This window comes from Triturus cristatus, chromosome 6 (genome assembly GCF_964204655.1).
Source record: "Triturus cristatus chromosome 6, aTriCri1.1, whole genome shotgun sequence".
Classification (NCBI taxonomy): Eukaryota; Metazoa; Chordata; class Amphibia; order Caudata; family Salamandridae; genus Triturus; species Triturus cristatus.
The window spans coordinates 530806401-530829371 of record NC_140589.1 but is presented as its reverse complement, the minus strand read 5'-3'; the positions used below and the strand labels follow the sequence as shown (position 1 = coordinate 530829371).

The window sequence follows — 22971 nt, the reverse complement described above, 5'->3', positions numbered from 1 at the left end:
AAAGTATTGGGGCCAAGACACATCCCTGTTTGAGGCCTTTTTCTGTCGAAATCTGGCGAGACAGTCTTGAGCCGTCCCCGATCTTAATTCTAACCCATGTATCCTGGTGCAGGAGTTGTATGGCTCTTAGAAGGGCCTCTGGAATGTTGAAACTGGACAGCTTCTGCCATAATTTGCTTCTGTTGACATTGTCAAAGGCCTCTTGATAGTCGATAAACCCCATATAAAGTGAACAAGAGCAGAATTTAGCTTGGTCAATTAGGCATGAGAGGGACATGAGATTGACTGAAGTTCCGGTGTTTATTGTAAAGCCTGTTTGATTCGGGGGAATTATGGAGTTTTCCACAGCCCATGACCTAAGTGAGTTTAGCAGCACTCCCGCAAAATACTTTGCTTCGTTGTCAATGAGTGCAATGAGGCGGTAATTCCCAGGAGATTTTTTGTCCCCGCCTTTAAAGATTGGTGCAAGGATCGATCCACGCCAGGAGGGCGGTATGATGTTGTTTTGGAGACATGTGTTGAAATGATTTGTGGTGGGGGGGCTCTCAGGCCCCCCCAGCCCCGGGGACCGCCACCCCCCAAAGGCAACTTGTACATGTTAGAGGGGGGCCATGCGGCCCTCCTCCTGGAGCCTTGTATTGGCCCTGGGGACCGCCACCCCCCAGGGCCAGCTCCTGCAGTGTCCCGGGGAGCCCACCCCCGGGACACTGCTGTTTACAATGGCAGAGCAGGAGCCTCGCGGCTCCCGTCCTGCCATTGCAAACTGCTTTGCTTCATTGAAGCGAGAGTAGGGAAACCTGCTCTCGCTTCAATGAAGCAAAGCAGATTGCTTTTCCACATGGCGAGCAGCATGTTAGCTGCTCCCCATGTGGAAAAGCAATGCCGGCTCCCGCAGGAGGCAGGGAGCTGGCTGGGACCGTGGGGAAATTGGGGACCCCCCCACAGTCTCCAACGAGAGGCCAGGCCCCGACAGATGGGGTCCCCGGGGCCAGAAGTGGCCCGGGAGGGGGGCCACGTGGCCCCCCTCCCCCATTAAATAAAATAATTAATAATAAAAAAAAAACAATTGCCGGCCCCGGGGGATGGGATCCCCTGGGCCTTAAAGTGGCCAGAGGAGGGGGGTTACACAGCCCCCCTCCATAAAAAATGTTTTTAAAAAAGGACCATGCCCCGGGGGATGGGGTCCCGGGGCAAACAAATAGAAAAAGAAGGGGGGCTACACAGCCCCCTTCTACAAAAAAGAAGGGAAAAAAAAACGGAATCGGGCCGGAGGCCACGCCCCCTCCTTACACCACTCTGCAAACGCACCCCCTGGCGCGTTTGCAGAGGGGGAACTAATTACCCTTGAATACTGCGGGTCCCTGGGAGCCAATTAGCCCACCAGGAACCTCCAGTATGCGCCAGGGGGCTGCGTTGCAGAGAGGTGTAATGAGGCCATGCCCCTTTTTACACCTCTCTGCAGTGCAGCTCCGTGGCGCTTACTGGAGATACCTGGTGGCCTAGTTGGCCGCTAGGGGACCTCAGGATTCAAGGGGACTTAATCCCCGAACTTAAAACATGCCACGGGGCGCGTTTGCACAGTGGTGTAGATAGGGGGCGGGGCCTGAGGTGATACTGTGCAAACACGCCCTGTGGCGCGTTTTAAGTTGGGGAATTCATTCCTCTTCAATCAAGAGGTCCCCTAGGGGTCAATTAGCCCACCAGGTGCCTCCAGGAAGTGCCACGGAGCTGCGTTGCAGAGTGTTATAAAAGGGGCATGGCCTCTGAGCACCTCTCTGCAACGCAGCTCCCTGAGGCATACTGGAGGTACCTGGTGGGCTGGTTGGCCCCCAGGGGACCGTAGGATTGAAGAGGAATTAATTCCCCAACTTAAAACGCGCCACAGGGCGTGTTTGCACACGTCACCTCAGGCCCCGCGCCATTCCTTTACCATTGTACAAATATTCCTCTAAAATCAGCCGAACTACGAATTCCGATTTACTCACCTGTTATCAGGAGAGAACCCAGGGCTGCATCTTTTAGCCCAGCACTGACCCTGAAAAGTAATTCTAAGCGTACTTACCAGTAACTTGTATTTCCTTCCATAGGAATCCATTTATTTAGAAATCTGTTTATTGAGTTTTAAATGATATACAATACATCGTGAAGCAGAATAATGCGCAGCTACATTTGACTTATATTGAAATATTCATACTGGCATACAAATAACTATAAGAATGGGTGCATTTCTCGATTCCTTATCACAATGAAGGCCTCTGCGGCAGCAACTTTAACTATTAAACCGCCATACATCTTAAAGCCTTATCCTGTCAAGGTGATCCTAAGGTAAAACATATCACTGTTGCACCCACTTCTTCCATAGGAATCCATTGTGTGGTTTTCAGCAGAAAAGTGTCTATTTTCACAAACTAAAAATATTTCTAAAAAATCGTCTGTATGACTTAAACACATTCTTTCAACTGTTTACAGGAGATTCACCTGTGCTGGATCCAGGATCCACCACTGAGTAAGAAAAAGTAACAATAACAGTACTTACCTGCTAAGTGAATTTTCTGCCATAGGATAACATTGCTGATTCTATGTGAAAAAATGTCTAAGTGTCAAATACAATAATAATCCTTAAAAATCACTACTGTAACCAAAATGCTTTTACTCAACTGTTTACAGGAGAGGTCCAAGGACTGAATCTAGCATCCAGTCCTGTGGTTAGAAAAGTAATCCATAAAGTAACTAATTGCATTTGACTAGAAATTCACAGTTGAGCTCAATGTTGCTTTGTGTTTGAAATTGTGTTGCCCATTACAACAATTGTAACTACTGTACTTAAAAGTCTATTGCCTATTTGCAAAGTATTTAAACTAAAGTAATTCATTCTGAGAAAGTATATTTTGTATTGTAATGTATAATGTAATTAAAAAAATAAACAATGTAGTAAATCAGTATAAAAAAAATCAGTATAACAATTAATACATTAACAATTGTCATTTACAAAACCTTTGAAATTCACTGAAAAAACCATAGGTTTCAGGCCTGATATAGTTAGGAATTAGCATTTAAAAACCTTTGAAATTCACTGAAAAAACCATAGGTTTCAGGCCTGATATAGTTAGGAATTAGCATTTAGAAAACCTTTGAAATTCACTGAAAAAACCATAGGTTTCAGGCCTGATATAGTTAGGAATTAGCATTTAAAAAACCTTAGAAATTCACTGAAAAAACAATAGGTTTTAGGGGTGTTATAGTTAGCTGGACATTTCACTCGAACAAAACCATTGAAATTCCTCCGATATAGTTAGTTGTACTAACTACATCTCGCGCGCCCGCAATCCACTGCTGATGATGTCACATATTACATCATTCATGACATGGTCAGTGACATCACTGATGACATCTCAAATGACATCACTGATGACATCATCATGTCCAGCTATCTGTAAGTGAATGCATGAGTATCTGAGTAGGTATATGGCTAGATGTTTAAGTGTGTGAGTGGGTATGTGAACGGGTGTATAAGTGTCTGAGTGAGTTTGTGAGTGCATACATGAGTCTGTGACCAGCGAGTTCGTACAAATATACATATATGTTTTCTATATTTTCACGAATATTCGTGAGGACGACACAATGGTCGCAATGTCCCAGTGACAGTACATAGGGCCGCGCTGGCGGTCGCATCATAATTGCGAATTTAGCGGACGATCAAAAATATCTATTTTTGACACATGATTTGTGTCACTAACAAATCCATTTCTCAAACATAGAGTCAGAGTATCTCTACCCTGACCCCTTATCTTAGCTTTCACAGAAATGTTCAGCCCCAGAAACCGTTCCCATCGATAAAATGGCATCCGCAACTTTCTTTTCAGGTTGCGTCCAGACAGTCACAGCATTCCCACTGGCTCAATTTTGCGGTTTACCTTGAAGAGGTCGCGATTTCACCGCGAATCCACCACAACTTTCTGTTCATGTTGCATCCAGCCAATCGGAGCATCCCCGCGATTTCACCACGATCACACAGTGAAATATCCGCGACCAGAGATATCACTATATTGTTCAGATTCAATTTCTCAAAAACTACTGAACGGATTTTTACCAAATAACAAAAAGCACAATCTGCGTAACATCATCTACCTTTCTGCGAAATTTGGTGTAATTCCATCCAGAGGTTTTGGCTGTAAGTTCGACAACACGTTCCTATGGGAATTAACATTACAAACATACCCTTATTTTGTGCCCCTATTTCTCGGGCCCCAATGCACGGATCACCCCTAAACTTTCCATAACCCACAGAACCTACTTTGGCAATTTTTGGGGAAAATTTCAGGAGGATTGATCAAACGATACAAAGGTTTTAGGCAAGTCAAAAATTGCTTTTTCTATGGAAACTAGGTCCTAACTATAACTACCTACTGGCGACCGCCAGTAGGTAATTCATTTATAAATATATAACACACACATAAGCCCACCCCTCATATGTCTGTCTGGTGTGTCTCTCTGTTCCCCTGGTCGTTAACTCTTCTTTTCTGTCTCAACTGCAAGGCCCTTGTAGACATTGTTGAGCCCCCAGTTCAGGAATGAAAGCAACATTTTCTTTTACTGCAGTGTTCAGAGTTTGACTGCTGAATTTGTTTATGATAGCCAGTTTGCTGCGGGATATAAAGAGTTTTAAAAGGCTCTTTGGAGCACAATTTAACTTATGTTCGTGGCACTACTTTAGAGCAGTGGCGGCCGGCACGGCTTGTGGGTGGTTGTGTGGGCAAGGGAGGGCAGCACGGTGGGAGTTTGGGGGCACACGTGGCACATTGTTACCAATTATTGGTCAGGGCTCCCCTGACCACTCACAACGCAGCGTTGTGATTGGTCTGAGCACCGTGGTTCGGCGCTCAGCCAGGGACTGGGGGCCTGGGCATTCTCCATGCAGGCTGTAAGGCTGCCTGCATGGAGAACTGGGAAAGTGCGCTTGACTGATTTGGGCGGCCCAATAACATTGCGTTATTATCATTTTATTTTTTTCCTATTTTTACTGCTGCAAGGTAGTAGGGTGACGCTCCTCCGCCCTAGCGGAGGAGCCGCCCCTGCTTTAGAGACCTCTTGGCCAGGGGTCACCAGGTCAATGCCAAAGGTCACAGGAGTGAAGCTAGGGATCGCAGTTGCAACTCCTGGTGACTCCTAATTGACTTCCATGGGGGAAGACTGCTCTAAGGCTGACAGGTCTAACACTACTGAATAATAATAAAATGTAAAGATAAAAGACCATTTCTATAAGGGATGAATCATTGAGAACTCTTACACAGTGAGGAGTAATTTGCTCCGTATGATTTCTGTATTTTCGATTCTTAATTTACACGTAATCGCCTTCTTCTAAGTGAACAGGGGGCTAGTGAGGCAGATGTATGGTGGAAATCCCCCATCCATTTACATTCCCTCATTTTAAAATAGTTTTTTAAATTATTCAACTAAACTTTTTACGAGGCAAAAGGCGGAAATAGTCGATTTTTTAAAGCATGGATTATATTTTAAGACTGTCATCCTCAGGGTATATATTGTTTGCTCTTCACATTGAGTGTAAAGTTTCGAACTAAAAATATATTGACTTGCTCACTAGAAACGCCTGATTTTCATTCAAAGCAACTGCAACTTAACACCTTTATCACTCACTCTGGGAGTATTTCTTGTGATGGACAGCAACACAACGTGATTGGATGCATTCCACTCTACTGCCAGTCTCCTACATAACTAGCTACTGTCATAAGAAAGTTAATTATCCCAGAACTTTAGCACTTCACAACTGCCTTTCGGGTTTCTAGTTACTTATTCATGAAACATCTTCAAAGCTAATCCTTGGCCGTGCCATTTCTTCCTGCTGCCACTGTACCTTTCTTTTTCTCATCATCAGATCTGGACAGTCTCCACAATGGGAACATCAAGGAGCATTTATTACATCTGGAAACAATTAAGCACCCCCGACTGTCCATTTTTTTTTATTAACATGCCTACTGTATTTTTCCTCTGCAATCTCACATCCCTCGAGTGCACTTCATCAAAGCACACCCTCCCTATATCTTCGTAAAATGTGCTAATCAATGTCCACCACGTCCCTCCACTTCAGTTAATTTGTTGTGAACTTTTAATTGGCTGTCGGTTTTATAAATCAGCCTAATTGCTACATTCTCTTTTGTCACTATTTGGTTTTGTACTGATATTCACACATGAAAGGTTAAAAGGATTTTAGAGGTTCTGGTGGATTGTCCTATGTCATTCCCATACATTAAGAATTCTCTAAAGAGTGAGATGCCTAAAAATGTATACACAACAGTAAAAAATATAACAAAAAATGATGGTTTGAACAGTTGCAATTGTTTGTATGTAGCACCATCTGCCGCTGGCTGAAGCCATTGTTAATCTTGGTGTTCTAGCAACTCACTTAAATTGGGCCTTTTGCCATGTATTTTTTCACCTCGTCATCAAACCCCCTAATACAGGAGAAGCGTAATATACATTTACCTGCCGTAGCATAACATCCACATTGGAGGAAGATGGCTCTGTCTATACTATACCAAAGTAAGGTATAGTGTGCACAGTGAGCAGTGGATTCCCAAATGCTTACAGAGGTAAAAGTAGATAATACCCTACTCTCTATTTGTGGTAGTGTGGGCGAGCAGTAAGGCTTTATCATTGTACACACTTAGTCAAGAAATGACGTCACACACTCAAAGACTGAACTCAGACCATGTGTTTGCATTAAAATATATTTCTTTGTTGTATTTTATTTGATAGAACCAAGCAGGACTTGGTACAGGTTACTAGTATTGCACTTTTCAAGACAGTTTGTTCAAAAGCAAGCTGGATGAATAATGACTTTTCTTACAGGATTGTCAAATGTGCAAATACAGTTCTAATTACTTTTGGATAAGTTCTGATTACTTTTTAGGTTACTCTCAGGATTACTATTTCTACTCAGTGTGTGATATGCCTAGATATCACACTGGGACATTTCCTAAATAAAAGGTAAGTAAAACAGTTTTTCTCAAGACACCGTTTCTTAGGTTTCCATACAAAACACCCTCAACACTTAGAATTTTTTCATAGGAAAACAGTCAATGCAGACTGCAGAATGCAGAAAAATGGGGTTATCATTTTGCAGGTGAGTAAACGGTCTTGAGGATTGAGTTTCTGGGGTTAGAACAAGGGTTCACCCATGGTCAAGGATGCACTAGGGCGGGCGGGTGCAATGTGCTGAGGCCCAATGTTAGCCTAAGGGGCCAAGGGGCCGTCGGTTGGTGGCCACTTACGAGCAGGACACAAGGTTGAGGGAGCAAAGCTCCTGGGGTTAAGCTCAGGGCAAAGGGGGATTCAAGTTAGCACACAAGGTAGACCCACAGCGGCACAGGGGCAGCTGGGTGCAAGGTGCTGGGTCGACGTCGGGAGCCCTGTTGGTTTCAATGGGGAAGCTCCAGTCAGAACAAACACTGCACGCTTGGGCACGAAGATCTTCTGTAGGCTATCACCAGTTGGAGAGGTAAGTTGAGATTTAGGGGGATGCCGGGACACCATTGGTTGGGCCACCCAAGGCCGTGGGGCATCGGCTGCATGGTGTGTCTTTTGGCGTTGGGTTTTCCTTACCGGCTTCGGTCGCGGTCGGGGGGACCCTCCAGATAGAGGCTGCAGGTGTGTTGGGAGACTTGAGGTAGGTCAGAGATCACCAGATTCAAGGTCAGGACTGCTGGGGAGACCTCCTTGTGGTGTTGGGCCACTTGAACTCGGGCCATGGGCGTCGAGTGCAGAGTGGTGCAGACTCACGGATTTGGCCGGGGACAGAGTCTGGTTCTTGAGCAAGTCCGGTGCTTACGGGAGACAAAGTCTTTGTGGGCAAGGCAGGGCAGGTCCTCCAGGTTCTGGGGGGCTGCTGGCTGCAGGACACACCGGCATTCTGCTGCAGCAGGTCGAGGTCGGGACAGGCCGGTAGGGCTGGTGCTAAGTCAGTTGGTGTCCTCCTCTTCTTCCTTCAGCACAGCTCTTCAGTCCTTCTTCTTTCTTGTCTGCCGAGGCAAGGTTCGGGTTGCCCCTCAATCTACATTTAGGGGCATTTCATGTGAGTACAGATCAGGACCAATGGGACCCTTCCTTGTGGTGTGTATATCCTCTATTATGCTACCCTCTAGTGGGAGGGGGGCATAAGCCTCACTCTGGTTGGCTGGGTCCCCCATCTTCAAGATGGCGGGGACTGAGAGTTATGCTTCACCTCGACTCCCTGAGGGGGGGGGGGTTGGCAAAGATGGGCACTCCTTTACCAACCCCACCTCCTATCTTGGTTTTCCCGACGATTCTCCTTCCAAAGTGGGGGTTAGAACCGGTGGGGGCCAGTTTGCTGGGAGCAGCAAATGGCTGGGGCAGCTCACAAAGGCGGCAAGCCTTTGAAGCTTACCCTTCGTGCACCTTGCCCATTCAGGGGGAGGAGGTGTGGCACCTCGAGCCAGGATGTGCTTTGTTTAAGGACCCCGAGAGCGGGATGTTCTCGACCCAGGGTTCCAGAAACATGTTTTCTGGTGGTGGCTGCTGGCCAGCAGCCACTCAGTCAGGACACTAGAGTTAGGTTGTTTTTCAGGGGGCATCTCTAAGTTACCCTCTGAGTGCATTTGGCATTAAATCCCACACTGGCATCATTATGGGTTTAATGTGCTGAGTAGTTTGATACCAAACTTACCAGGTTTCAGCAAAGCCATTATGGTGCTGTGGAGTTCGTAATGACAAACTCCTATACTCTTTTATGGCTTTGCTGCACTTACAGTGTCTAAGAATGGACTTAGACACGGTAAGGGTACATAGCGCATGCACCTGTAACCCTCACCGGTGGTATAATGAACCCTGCTAGAGGGGTGGCTTACATACACTGTAGGCAGTGGGTTGTAGGCATGGCACACAGATATGTGTGCCATGTCGACTCTTCACTTTGCTTTGCACCAACAAACGCAGCCTGCAATGGCAGTGTGTGTGTGTTAAGGTACAGGGCCTCTAACGATGGCACAATATGTGCTGCAGCCCTTATAGGCCTTCTCTTGTCACAGTGCACTTGGTACCTATGGTACCTTTTACAAGGGACTTACATGTGGCCAGACGGTTGCCAATTGGGTGTGCAACAGAACAGTTTTAGGGAAAGAACATAGGCCCTGGGACCCTGGTTGGCAGGAACCCAAGACACACACAGTCAAAGAGCATCAACATCAGGCAAAAAGTAGGGGGCAACCACAAAAGGGGGAACTTTCCTACACACATTCGCTACTGTGTTTTCTAATCTCTGACTAAAGATATTCATTGCTACATGGTTCAATGGTACTGTTATGAACCAGGACAGCTACAGACATGGCTGTTTCGACTCCAAAGGAAACAACCAACATTCTTCACCTTCAATGGTACGCTGGAAATTTTTATAGCCCATCATGTTTTGTATAATTGAAGGACACATACTGATTGTAATGGAGACAGTCCACAGACCTTGTGCCAGTTCTCGCCACCATAATGTTTAATTAAACAAACTGTTTTGCCAAACACCTCTTGTCGAACTCAAGTAACACATCTACACAAAGTACTATGGTCACGTGCCTAAGTGTCCCACACAGATGAAGTAAGAACTAAGTAAATGCTCCAATACAATACCACACAATGGTGTAAACTGCAATAAATATTGAACACATGTATAGCACATTCACCAAACATGTTCTTTCTGATTATTAGGGTGTTTTGTGGTTGTTGCCGGGTTGGCGGGTGAAGATGGGGAGGAAGTAGGCTCACAGCAGCATGAAGTAGATAAAGCAAGCTATCAAGAAACCTTACACCCTCTCTTAGTGTATGAAACACATTCTCCACGTGCATTCGTGTGTTGTAAATGCCCATGTAGCATTTATAGACCGTCACTGTTCGCATTAACTAGCCTGACCTTCATGTACAGAGCTTCTTTTTCATCCTTACTAAAGTCACTGAGTACGAATTTAGCAGACCGCTTTAATTAAAAGTGTCATCTTGACATGAGGCTTCCCTGCTCACCACACGGAACCACGCATTTCGCATCCATTATGTCATGATCTCGTCAGAGACGGCACTGCTGCGTTTGTTGTTAGGACGCGTGTTTACCTTGCCCTTTAGGGGCGCGTGGCGCAGATGCATGCCTGGGAAGAGAGCTGCGGCCCGCTGGCTGTGGAGCCACATTCCCTGAATTCCCTGGCCATGACGTGCGCCGTTCTCTGCACTTAGATCACCATGCATGGAAATAGGCCCAGCAACGTTTTAACAAACACCAGACGCGTGTGATCTGTCATTCTCCCTCATCTTACAATGGCTGCGTGCCTCCAGTCCCTTTAAAGAGCATGTTTGCAACAATTACTTCTTCATGTAGAGTTATTAAAGCCTGTGAACTAAGTGTGCATCCCAAACATCAAACATTTGGTAAAGCACCGTGTTTTTAAAAGTAGGATACCTCTTAGAGAGTGAACACGTAGGACGTGTCAGAGAAACGGGAAAAAAATATCTGTCCGTTCGGTTTCAGTGTAATTCAACGGGCCTTTTGTTATAATCTGCTGAATTGTGGTGCCCTCCCTGCTCCCCTCAGCCTAGCCTTTGAGGTCATAGGATGTCGGTGAGTGCCTCTGTGGCTGGCTTGATAGAGAGAATGGGCTGAGCAGAGTGTGTGCTACATCCGGTGGGACGCTCTGTTAAGTAACTTGCAGCTTTTCTTCTACAATAAACTCGCATCCTGTTAACCCATGTGGAATGATTACCCGACTGCTGCTTTAAAATAGATATCTTCACTTGTGGCATCTTTAACGAAAAGAGTTTTAGCTCAGATATGGAAAGTGAATAATACAAGGTTTTCAATTGTACTTACAAATAGCGCGGAGCCAGCAACAAGCAGGTGTGCATCCTTACATCTCTCTTTCCACAACAAACTCCACTTTGTGAGCTGATGCTAATCATCACATTCTGCAAAAATGTGTTAAACAATGCAACTGACTAGGGACCGTCCCCTGTTACCATTCATTGGCCTTGGCTGCACATGCTAGTGAGTGGTTATAGCGTGGCAGGGACGGAAAAAGCCTGAATAAGATTATTGGATGGATCTGAACACCCAAGTAACCACTCATAGTTGTAAGATAACATTTTAGATGTCCGCACAAAAAAGTTGACAGTTTTGCATTTCTACATTGTTAATATAAATTCAAAGCGAGGATCATGGACCAAAACACGTGCAGATGCACAGTCATGATATCGTGATACTGGTATTTCACATTTGTCCAGATGTTTTCACCAAATGCTACAAATGCATTACAAGCTGATCCAAGAACCCTTCCTGTTGTCAGTTATATAGTGAATGTGCGAATCGCCTTGCTTAATTCCCCTAATTAATAGGAATGCGAGAAAATACAGACATCCTTAAAATAAATATTATGCACCTCTACTGTAATTTAATTCAGACAAAGCTATCTACAAATAAAACATGTAGCTGCACAATGTGAACTAAACATTTACGTACATAGGGGCTCATTTACAAGCCCCTTGCGCCACTTTTGAGTCATTTTTAACATGGGAAAAGTGACGCAAAAGTGGCGCAAGGGCCTTGTAAATAAGCCCCATAGTTTTGTTGCAAAATAAAGTAGGACATATCTCCAGTTTTTTGTCCTACACCGCAGCCTCTGTGTAAGGGTCAAATTTCTCAACCCGCAAGCCCTCGGTAGTAAATAGTTGTAAAAGATTTATGCCGCAGTAGGTCTTGCAGCTTGTTTGGAGTATTGAACATACCTTTGCATTTGATCATGTGAAAGTTTTGGAATTTCTCGGGATTTTGAAGACAGAACACAAGGGTTCCATCATCCTGACCAGAAACTACTTCAATCACGAAGATGACTCCATATGCACTTGCAGTTTATGTACCCTCTCCCAGATAAGTGCCTTTTCCACCCTCTTTTTAGCCAGCGTAATAGCATTGTCTTTAGACAGAGCAATCTCCTTTTGTCTCAGTCTAATCACCGTCTATCTTTTGAGGCCTGAAATGGTAGGGAGTGGGATCGTGGCAGTTTATCAGTTCATCAAAGTCAGTGATTTGCCAACTTAGCAACAAGTTCGAATCTCTGATGAAGAAGTTATTTAGAATTGTTTTTTTTTGTGTCAAAATCTTTTTATTGGTTTTTACAAAGATACACATCATTTGTAGCTCAACCGGGCTCTGATCTCATGCCTAGATCATCAGTTATCTGAAGACAATACACAGCTTTTTCACAAGTTCTCATCATGACTATTAACGTTTTCCAGGCGCAGAAGTCCCATCATTACCATGCCTATCATGTACAGTCTACATATCTCGTGTTGCACCCGGGCTCTATATTAGGGAGCTAACAAATTAAACACAACGAAAACAATTTAAACATTTTTGTGGAACCCCCTGTATATGACCCTAAAGTGATTGAGGGGAGCGTGGAGTGGGTGTTATCAAGGGCCCAGAGGGCCTAAGGGGCCTACTGCTTCAGGCCTTGGGGGAAACAGGGACAGCATATGACGGGGTCAGTGGAAGCCCTGGGAACCCTGCCTCACAGAGAGACCAAGATCGGGGCCAGAGCTGTTATATCTGAAACAGGTGAAGGGCCTTCATCCTAGGACCACAGGCAAAAAGAGGCAACCCCTCTGACATGTAACCCACCAATGGACACCAGATGTAATCAAAGCGCTTGCAGGAATCCTCAATAATTTCTGTCATCCGTTCAAGAGCTAAGGCTCGCCATAATCGGGCATGCCATTGGGTAAGTGTGGGGGCCTCAGGCTTCTTCCAGGCTGCTGCTTTTGCCATTGTTGCCGCCCCTAAGCAAAGCCACACAATGGAGCGGTCCCCTTTGTTTGATGCTCAGACTGGGGTCTCGCACCCCCAGAAGAGTGTGTTCTAGGGAGTCTGACATTAGGTACCCCAGGATCTGTTTGATTTGGGATAGAATTTCTTTCCAGAAAGGTTGAATGGAAGGGCAGCCACCCTGTATATGACAGAAGTCTCCCAAGAGCCCACATCCCCACCAACATCTGTTTGAAGTGTGTGGAAAATAGTAGGTATTTTCTGGGGGTGTAGGTACCAATTGAACATGATTTTGTAATGGGCTTCTCTCAAGAACATGAAATGGTTATATTTAGCAATGTCTTTATATAGGGAGCTCCCCTGTTTCTCCACTATGGGGATATGTAGCATGGCGTCCCAAAACCATCTGTGTCATGGGGCTTGCGAAGGACCCACCGTAAGAAGAAGAGAGTAAAGAAGCGAGATGCAGCCCTTAGTTGTGTTGCGGATTGCACAAATCTTTCTATTGGAAGCAGGTCCCTGGTAGCGGTCAGCCTCACCTGGGGTTGTTGTGCCCAGTGTTTTAGCTGGAAATAGTGGTATTCTTCTGTGGGTGGGAGCTTAAAAAAGAGCAGCGCAGCCTGCAAAGGAGAGTAGTTCTCCTCGATTGAAGAGAACAGACAACATAAGGCATGCACTCTCCCTCCATTTTTCAAAAGGACCCTCTAGTATCGCTGGAGGGAAAGCAGAGTTGAAGTGGATAGGGGTTTAAGGGGATGGATATGTCATTAGGCGCAATGTCTTGGTGACGATATCCCACACTTTGAGAGTAGTGGCTGTAGGGGTGCTAAGATAGACATTATTTGGCCTTTCTTGTTTTTGTTTCCAAGGTAGGTCCCAGATGGTTCTCACCGCTATCTGCCTGTCCATATGGAGCCAGTGTTTGTCTGAGGCTTTAAGGGACTACTCGGCCAGGACCCGAAGTTGTGCAGCTCTGTAATAGAGAGGGAAATCAGGGAGAGAGAGACCCCTGCTTGGCATGGTCTAGTCGATAGTCACTGGAATAAGTATGCCCTTTGCCCCTGCCATATACATTTTGTGCTCATCCTCTTCAGCTCTGTGAACAACTCTCTGTCCACTATGATCGGGAGACCTTGAAATAGATAGAGAAGGTGAGGCAGAACCTTCATCTTGATCGTGTTTATTCGGCCTACCCAAGTTAAATATGTGGAGTGCCATTTTTAGGTCTCGTAGACCTGCGTTGCAGCGCGCATGCGCTGTTCGCGTCTGCGAGACATATTGTGGGTGAATACATTTCAGAAGGGGGCTTGAAGCCCCCCCCCCCCTCATTTTCATTAGGTAGCGTCACCATTTATGGTAAACGGTGGCTTCCCATTGAAAATGAGGCTTCTGTGTTACCGCCCTTTCTCCTTTTGGGACGGCCCATCCGGACTGGGTCTCCTGCTTCACGGCTGTCATGAAGCAATTTCTTATCTCAGAGGCGTGTTATGTAAACAAGCCTCTGAGATCCAGTCCTGATGGGCCTCCCAAAAGGAGACAGGGCGCTGCGGGCCCGATTCACAGAACTAACTTAAGACAAAATCCTAAACTTACTACCATTTTGGTATTCACAGAACGCACTTACTCATTTCGATATTCACAGAAGTTAGGAGTCCTAACTTTAGGACTCCTAAATGCCTTCTGTGAATACCGAAAGTCTTAAAATTAGGATTTTTCTCAGTTTAGTAGTAGTATATTTAGGACTCCTAACATTAGGACTCCTAAGTGCCTTCTGTGAATACCGAAAGTCTTAAAATTAGGATTTTTCTCAATTTAATAGTAGTAAAGTTAGGACTCCTAACTTTAGGACTCCTAAATGCTTTCTGTGAATACCGAAAGCCTTAAAATTAGGATTTTTCTCAGTTTAGTAGTAGTAAAGTTAGGAGTTCTAACTTTAGGACTCCTAAACTGAGAAAAATACTAATTTTAAGACTTTCGGTATTCACAGAAGGCATTTAGGAGTCCTAAATTTAGGACTCCTAACTTCTGTGAATACCGAAGTGAGTGAGTGTCTTCTGTGAATACGAAAATAGTAGTAAGTTTAGGATTTTGTCTTAAGTTAGTTCTGTGAATCAGGCCCTGCGTGTTTATGTTTGCATTGTGCTTTCGCTTTCACTGAAAGTGAAAGTGCAATGCAAATATAAACAGCGTTATGGCGAGCACTTGTTTTACTACCCCCCCATACGTCTTTTGCGCTTCCAAATGTTTTCTGGAGGCGTGTTGCACGCCTCCTGGGTTAAGTTCAAAAATGAAAGGGGGGGAAAAAGCAAGAGAAATGCTGGAAAAAAATAAAAACGGAAACTTCCAGAAGTTGCTTCGTAATGCAAATATTGAGCCCTGTCCATTAATGCGCCTGTGGCGGGGTAATAGTGTGGTGGGGCTGTTACGGTCGAGGGACCTCCGGCGGCACAGAGGATGGTACAAAAAGAGGGGGGCAGAGCCAAGAGGAGGGACCGTGAGGAGAAGCAGTGTGTAGTCTGGCTGCTTGGACAAGCTGTTCTTTTTCGCCTGCAGCCTTCCCTCCATCGAGCATCCTTCCCTCACTCTCCCCGCGGAGTCCGCTTCTGAGAGCGCTATGGTGGGGAGCCAAGGCCACCCCGCGGTGCTGCACCTCTCCAACCAGTGAGCTTCCTGCTCTCTCCTCGGCCCCGGGACAGCGCCCACTGCAGCATGGCTCTCTGGCGGCAGGGGGCACTCTCTCCGCTGCTCCTGCTCGGCGGCTTCCTGCTGCTGCTCTGCGAGGCCATCCCGCACCTGCGGTACCAGCGGCTGGGCCACAAGAGCAAGTAAGTGCCCGCGTCCAGGGAGATCTGATCTAAAGTAATGCTTTGCGTGTAGCAGGGGCCACATCCTTGTGTAAGACGAATGGAGCAAGTCACACTGGGCTAGAGAGTTCCAATGAATACTTATGTCTATCAACAGCGGAGCAGTATCCGTGGCACTGAAGCCTTAGGGTTGAAGGGGCCAACGTCATCACAATTAGTTGCTGTTTTTTACTACAATACCAGGGAGTGGGGCCAAACTCCCTTTTTTGTATAGGGATCCGATTCCCTGCACCCTTCGTAGCTACAGGAAGCAGCACACCTGGGGGAGGATATCTGTGTGAACAAGAGCTGGTGTAATGTAACTGGTGCTCATGTAAAGCGCTCCAATAACTTGGGGGAAGGGGGTCGAGTTTGCGCTATAATAAAAGTGAAAAAAAGCGAAAGAGTGTGGAGAAACAAGAATAGGGTGCAGCGTTTACGGCATATGAACATTGTACAGGTGAGGCGTTGAAGGTCTGGGTATGTTTTAACTTATGTACATGCTTTGGGCAAATAAAAGAAACATTTTGACAGGGCAAAGTAGAAAGACACATAAGAACTGTCGTACTGCGCCCGCTGCCGTCGAAATAGGAACATTTGGGGAAGTCACCTTTATCCACAGCAGACTATGATGCCCTTCAGCCATACACGTGCACGTGCCGAGGGCGAGAATGGAAAAGACCTAATTCACAGGCAGTTCTCCTTCACACATGCACTTCCACCGCGGCACGGCATGCACTTTTAGCGCAGCTTGAAAGTGAGGCCTGCCCCCGCCGTAGGGGGCCACCTGGCGTCTTTAGGCAGCCTCGTGCCTCTGGACAGCTGCAGACTGATGTCTTGGGTGGGATTCCTTGAAATATAGTTATTGACATGAGAAGTCAGGAAAATGTTGCAAAGCTAGCATGCACATACATTAAGTAGTCCAGTCTGTCCGGCAGTGAAAGTTTAAGTAGGTGGCATGGATTGGGATAGACCTTGCAGATGGAACCACATGAGCTGGAGATTGGGGAATTTTCGGGGTGGATTAAAAAAAAAAAAAAGCAGTATTAAGAAAACGTTAAAATTGTCTGCCAGCTCTTTTATCGGTCTCTGTGTAGGGAGGAACATCGTCCACTGCCGCCCGTCCTGTGCCTGCAGTATGCAACCCTTCCAGTACCCCGAAGCCTATCGTGATGAGACAGCAATTGAAGACTACCATGGTTGTAAAATCGCAGATCCTTACAAGTGGCTTGAAGACCCAGATAGTGAACAAACAAAGGCCTTTGTGGAAGCCCAGAACAAACTTACAAAGCCATTTCTGGAGCAGTGCCCGGTTCAAGGATTGTTCAAAGAACGAATGACAGAACTGTATGACTACCCAAAGTATAGCTGCCACTTCAAGAAAGGAAAAAGGTACTTTCATTTCCACAATTCTGGGCTGCAAAACCAGCGAGTCTTATATGTTCAGGACAGCCTCAAGAGTGAACCCAGAGTGTTTTTGGATCCAAATAAGCTGTCTGAAGATGGCACGGTAGCCCTGAGAGGGTACGCCTTCAGCGACGATGGCGAATATTTCTCGTATGGCCTGAGCGCCAGCGGCTCGGACTGGGTGACCATCAAGTTCATGAAAGTTGACGGCCACGTGGACCTCCCAGACGTGCTGGAAAGGGTTAAGTTCAGCTGCATGTCTTGGACGCACGACGGCAAGGGCATGTTCTACAACTGCTACCCAAAAATTGAGGGGAAAAGTGACGGTACAGAGACTTCTTCCAACCTGCACCAGAAGCTTTATTACCACTTCATGGGGACTGACCAGTCAAAGGATATTTTATGTGCCGAATTTCCCGAGGAGCCCAAGTGGATGGGTGGGGTTGAGGTATCGGACGATGGCAGATACATCTTGTTGTCTATCCGGGAGGGATGCGACCCAGTGAATAGGTTGTGGTACTGCGATTTACAGCATGAAGCCAATGGAATCACTGGAATTCTCCAGTGGGTGAAGCTGATTGACAACTTTGATGCTGAATATGAGTACACTACCAACGAGGGCACAATGTTCACTTTTAAGACCAACTCTTCGGCACCAAATTATCGATTGATCAACATCGACTTGAATGACCCAGAGGAATCTAAGTGGAGAGTTCTAGTTCCAGAGCATGAGAAGGATGTGCTAGAATGGGTCGCGTGCGTCCGGACCAACTTCCTAGTTCTGTGCTACCTCCATGACGTGAAGAACGTGCTGCAGCTGCACGACCTTTCCACCGGAGCACACTTGAAGACGTTCCCTCTAGATGTGGGGAGCATTGTGGGGTACAGCGGTCAGAAGAAGGACTTTGAAATATTTTATCAGTTCACATCATTTTTATCTCCAGGTATTATTTATCACTGTGACCTGACCAGCGAGGAATTTGAGGCAACTGTTTTCCGAGAGGTTACTGTGAAAGGATTTGAACCTTCCGATTACCAGACAGTGCAGGTGTTCTACAGCAGCAGGGATGGCACCAAAATCCCAATGTTCATCGTTCATAAGAAGGGAATTAAATTAGACGGTTCCCATCCTGCATTCCTTTATGGATATGGTGGCTTTAACATATCTATCACTCCAAGCTACAGTGTATCTAGACTAATTTTTATGAGGCACTTAGGAGGTGTTCTTGCTGTGGCAAACATCCGTGGAGGAGGTGAATATGGAGAGAACTGGCACAAAGACGGAAGCCTGGGCAAAAAACAGAATTGCTTTGATGATTTCCAGTGTGCTGCAGAATACCTCACCAAAGAAGGGTACTCGTGCCCTAAGAAGATCACGATCAATGGAGGTTCCAACGGAGGCCTTCTCGTGGCTGCCTGCTGCAATCAGCGTCCGGACCTCTTCGGGTGTGCAGTCGCTCAAGTCGGTGTGATGGATATGTTGAAATTTCATAAATTTACCATAGGCCATGCGTGGACCACTGATTACGGTTGCTCGGATAACAAAGAGCATTTTGAGTGGCTGTGCAAGTACTCTCCTCTTCATAACATCAAGGCATCGCACCAGGAAAGCACCCAGTACCCCGCCACGTTGCTCCTCACGGCGGATCACGACGACAGGGTGGTGCCGCTGCACTCCCTGAAGTTCATCGCCACGCTGCAGTACATGGTGGGGCGGAACCGCTCGCAGACCAACCCGCTCTTCATCTATGTCGACACCAAGGCCGGCCACGGGGCGGGCAAACCAACAGCCAAAGTCATCGAGGAAGTGTCGGATATGTTTGCCTTCATAGCACGGTGCCTGGACATAGACTGGATTGAATAAACAGCACTGCCATCAGCATCCAGACACAAGGGCTTTTATGAGGTTAAGCGGAGAACAGGAAGTTTGGTACATTGGTCACATGCCCAAATCGATTGATTTTCTTTTTGGTCATACTTTTGTTTATCCTTGATTTTACTATTTAAGCAAGAAAAAAAATATTGAAAGATCTGTTCATTTTGGCCAAAAAAGCACAGTAATTGGATTGAAATATGTATTAAGGTGCTCACATTTGTATTGCATTTTACTCCTTAGTGTACTGCTTTTACTTGTTTTGAATCTGACATTTAGTTAAAGTGGTGCTTATGTGTCACTGGCTACTTTAACAGCTAAATATTTAGGGAGTTGTAAAAGTGTATTACTTTTATTACTAGGTTCCTAACTGAACAAGCCATTGCATAAAAAAAGTGGGATACAATTTCTTGAAAAATGTTACATGGTCGCTTATGTTGGAAATGACAAGGGAAAAGGGGCCTCGATAAACAGTATAAACCTACACAGAGACAACTATTCTTGTGTCATAGTCTAATCTCAGTACTTACTAAATACAAATGAACTCAATAATGAGAATAAAAAAGTGGGCTCTAATATTGAAAAAAAAAAAAAAATAAATAAAAAAATTGTCTGCCAGAGCAGGCGAAGACACTTTAGAAGAGAGTGGGGGAGTAACGCGGACGCACCTTTCATGCACTGTCACAAGGTCACGTCTAGTGACATTATCACTCCATAAAAACCAGTCTGCTGACGTCCTGAGTGACGAAATGAAAGCCAGAGCACACTAATCCATTTTAATGGGCAGTATGTCACAAAATTGGCTTTTTAAGGTGAAAACAGCACATGTGGTTCGACAGCCCAAGGGGGCGCATGCGCAGAACGGGCACTTTCACTTGTGCAGGGTGTAGATGGCACTTTCCTCTTCAAACAAGCATTTGCAATGCAATAGGCTAGAGTTTAAGCTATTGGCATTCTAAATGACAATGCCTTTTATTTATTTGTTTTAAAAACTAACACATAAATAAAAGGCATTGTCATTTACAATGCCAATAGCTCAAAGTCTCGCAAATGCGAGACCTATTGCATTGCAAATGCTTGTTTAAAGTTGTATTTGAGCTGCCGCAGCAAGGAGGGGAAGTTGACTATATAGAGGTCTGTTAGTTTGGGGGTAATTGCCAGAGAAGTAATTTTTATATGGATACATCGGAAGGGTGATGCCTCCCCGATGGCTGTCATCACCTCTAGGGGCATTGTCAGGTTAAGTAGAAAAGATTTGGAGAGATTGACTTTAAAGCCCGCTACTTTAAAAAAATTATTAAGTTCGGTCTGTATAGCCGTCAAAGAAGCATTAGGGTCAGTGATAGGTATCAAAACATCGTCCGTAAAGAGCAAAAGTTTGTGCTCATCTGGACCGAATTTGATTCCACATATTTCAGGGTTAGATCTTATCCCTGCTGCAAGTGGATCAATACAGAGGGCAAAGAGCATGGGTGATAGGAGGCAGCCTTGTCGTGTGCCTCTTGATAGATAATAAAATTCTGAGGCTACTCCGTTCACAAGAACTCAGGACTTGGGGGAATGATAGTTAGCCTTTACCCTGCCCAGGAAAGCCTCACTGAACCCAAAGCGGTGTAAAGTGCACATTAAGAAGGGCCAGTCGACCCGGTCGAAGGCCTTCTCTGCATCTAATGATAGTAAGGCTGCTGGGATATGTTTCTTCTGTACTTTGTCAATTAAGTGCATTATCCTGCGTAGGTTATCATGGGTCTGGCGTCCCTTGATAAAACCTGATTGATCAGGGTGGATTAGTGTAGGTAAAATGTCTTCCAATCTGCTGGCCAGTGTCTTAGAGTATAGGTTCCAGGTTCAGTAGCACTATGGGCCTGTATGAGGCGCATAGCTAAGGGTTTTTCCCTGCCTTGGGGATTATAGTGATTGCCACTTCCCCCATGGTTGGAGATATTTGCTGAGAGGTTGCTATTTCATTGAAGAGATCCGTCAAGTGGAGAGTTAGCTCAGCTGCAAATGTTTGGTAGAAGTTGGCGCTCAACCAATCGGGGCCTGGGGCCTTCTGGAGTTTGAGAGCATCTATTGCCTTTTGGACCTCTTCCCTCAGAATGGCTCTGCTAAGCTCGTCATTGGTGGGCGGGGAAACCTGTGGGAGCACTAGTGAATCCAGATGATGAGATTGGTCCTGCTCTGTTAAGGGATCTGCAGTGTAGAGTGAGCGATAGAAATCGCGGAAGGCACTCGCTTTCCCTCCCTCTCTATGGTGTGTGGTGCCAGAGTCGTCGACTATTTGTTTAACATATTCTTTTTCCTGCTTCACTCTAAACTGTTGTGCCATCAGAGGGCCTATTTTGACATTCTCATCGTACCCTCGGACCTGAAAATGTAAAATGTTTTTTTCCGCTCTATAGGTATATATTGTCTGGAGCTTCCCTTTTAGTGCAGTTACTTTCTGTAAGGTGGGTACGGACGGGGCTACCTTGTGCATCTTTTCAGTGTCTTGCAGCTCCCCCTTTCCCCCTCTAGTGAGAGCCGCTCCTCTGTCTCTTGCTTCTTCAAGGTGGCAGCTAGAGCAATGCATTTACCCATTATAACCGATTAAAGGCGTCCCAATTAGTCAAATGAGAGGTATCTTTGGGGTTGTTGGTAGCGAAGAAGTCTTTAATCAACTTCCTCAAGTCGTCACGAAGGAGCCTATCTCTACTAAGAACATTGGGGAAGTACCACCTTGAAAGTTTAGAGCGCGGAGCAGGCCAATTGATCAGGATTCCCAGTGGGGCGTGATCCGTGAGACATATCGGATGCAATTGAGCACTCAAGATCATCTGAAGGAGCGCTTGGATAATGAAGATATGGTCAATCCTAGAGTATGATCTGTGGGAGTGCGAGAAGAGGGAGTAGTCTTGCATTGAGGGATTGAGAGCCATTCAGATATCCATCAATTCCATGCGTTGTAGTGAGGATTTAAGAGTCTTGCTGAAGACTCCCGCCGCTGATCTATGTATGTGGGTAGTATCCACAGTAGGGTCAAAGATGAGATTAAAATCTCCCAGTAAGATTATGTCCCCAAAGCCTTCCAGTGTTGATAGGAATGTGAGGAGGAATTCCGACTGGCTGGAATTGGGAGCATAGACCATGGCAATGGTGCATGGGAGCCCCATCAAGACCCTCCTGACCATAAGGAACCTACCCGCTTTATCTGTTTTGTTATCCTGGGGTTGAAAGTGAATCAAAGAGTGGAAAAGGAGAGCGACTCCCTTCGGTTTAGTAGTGGCAGAGGATCAGAATATTAGTGGGTAGGTTTTGTGTTTCAAACGGAGGTCCTTGCCTTTCTTTAGATGAGTGTCTTGTAATGCTATTTTACGTACATGTTGATCCCCTAAGAACTTCCACAGACATTGCCTCTTGTTAGGAGAGTTAAGACCCCTTACATTCCATGACATACAGTTAACTGACGCTTAAATAATTGTGAGGAACACCTCTGCTAGGTTGGGTGACCGGTTGTCCCATCTCAATCCCAATCCCCCCCCATCTCCAATCCCACCCGCCTCCACCCCAGTAATCCAGTCAAATAAGCCACATCTTAGGTACCACAGTAAAAACAATACAACAGAACAATTTGGACAATAGCTTTCTGGTAGTTTTCTTCCTCTGAACTAGAGTGAGCGAAGAAATCTTGGGCCAATGAAAGAGAGAGACCCCCTGCTATCTTTGTCTTATACCCTAAGTCCTCTGGTTCAGGGAGGCCCGCTCGATGTTGCATCTATCTCAGGGTGTTATCTCTAATTGTTCAACCAGTTAGAGGGACTAGATCACCAAGGTATAGAGTCTTGGGTTAGAGTTCTAGCATTTTTCAGCACTTCATCAACTTGCCGCCCCTCTTGGGCATCTGCCGGGGGCCCAGTGAGCGCTGCTCCACCGACTGCCCCGTGAGCTCCCCTCCCGAAGTCGCTGCCCGCTGTGGTGGAGTGTTCTTGAGTCCAATCAGGGCCGCCGCCCCCTCTACCGCTGGAAAATGGTGTTGGTTGTTG

At 45.9% G+C, this 22971-nt stretch overlaps 1 protein-coding gene and 1 pseudogene across 5 annotated transcripts in view; both read left to right on the top strand.

The window, feature by feature from the left end:
• The window catches only part of FILIP1 (filamin A interacting protein 1), a 776040-nt gene that overhangs the window by 286717 nt on the left and 466352 nt on the right, over positions 1-22971 (top strand). The window lies entirely within an intron of this gene.
• On the top strand, positions 15684-19524 carry LOC146817373 (prolyl endopeptidase pseudogene; annotated as a pseudogene). Its single transcript, XR_014962997.1, has one exon. The product of XR_014962997.1 is annotated as a prolyl endopeptidase pseudogene (transcript).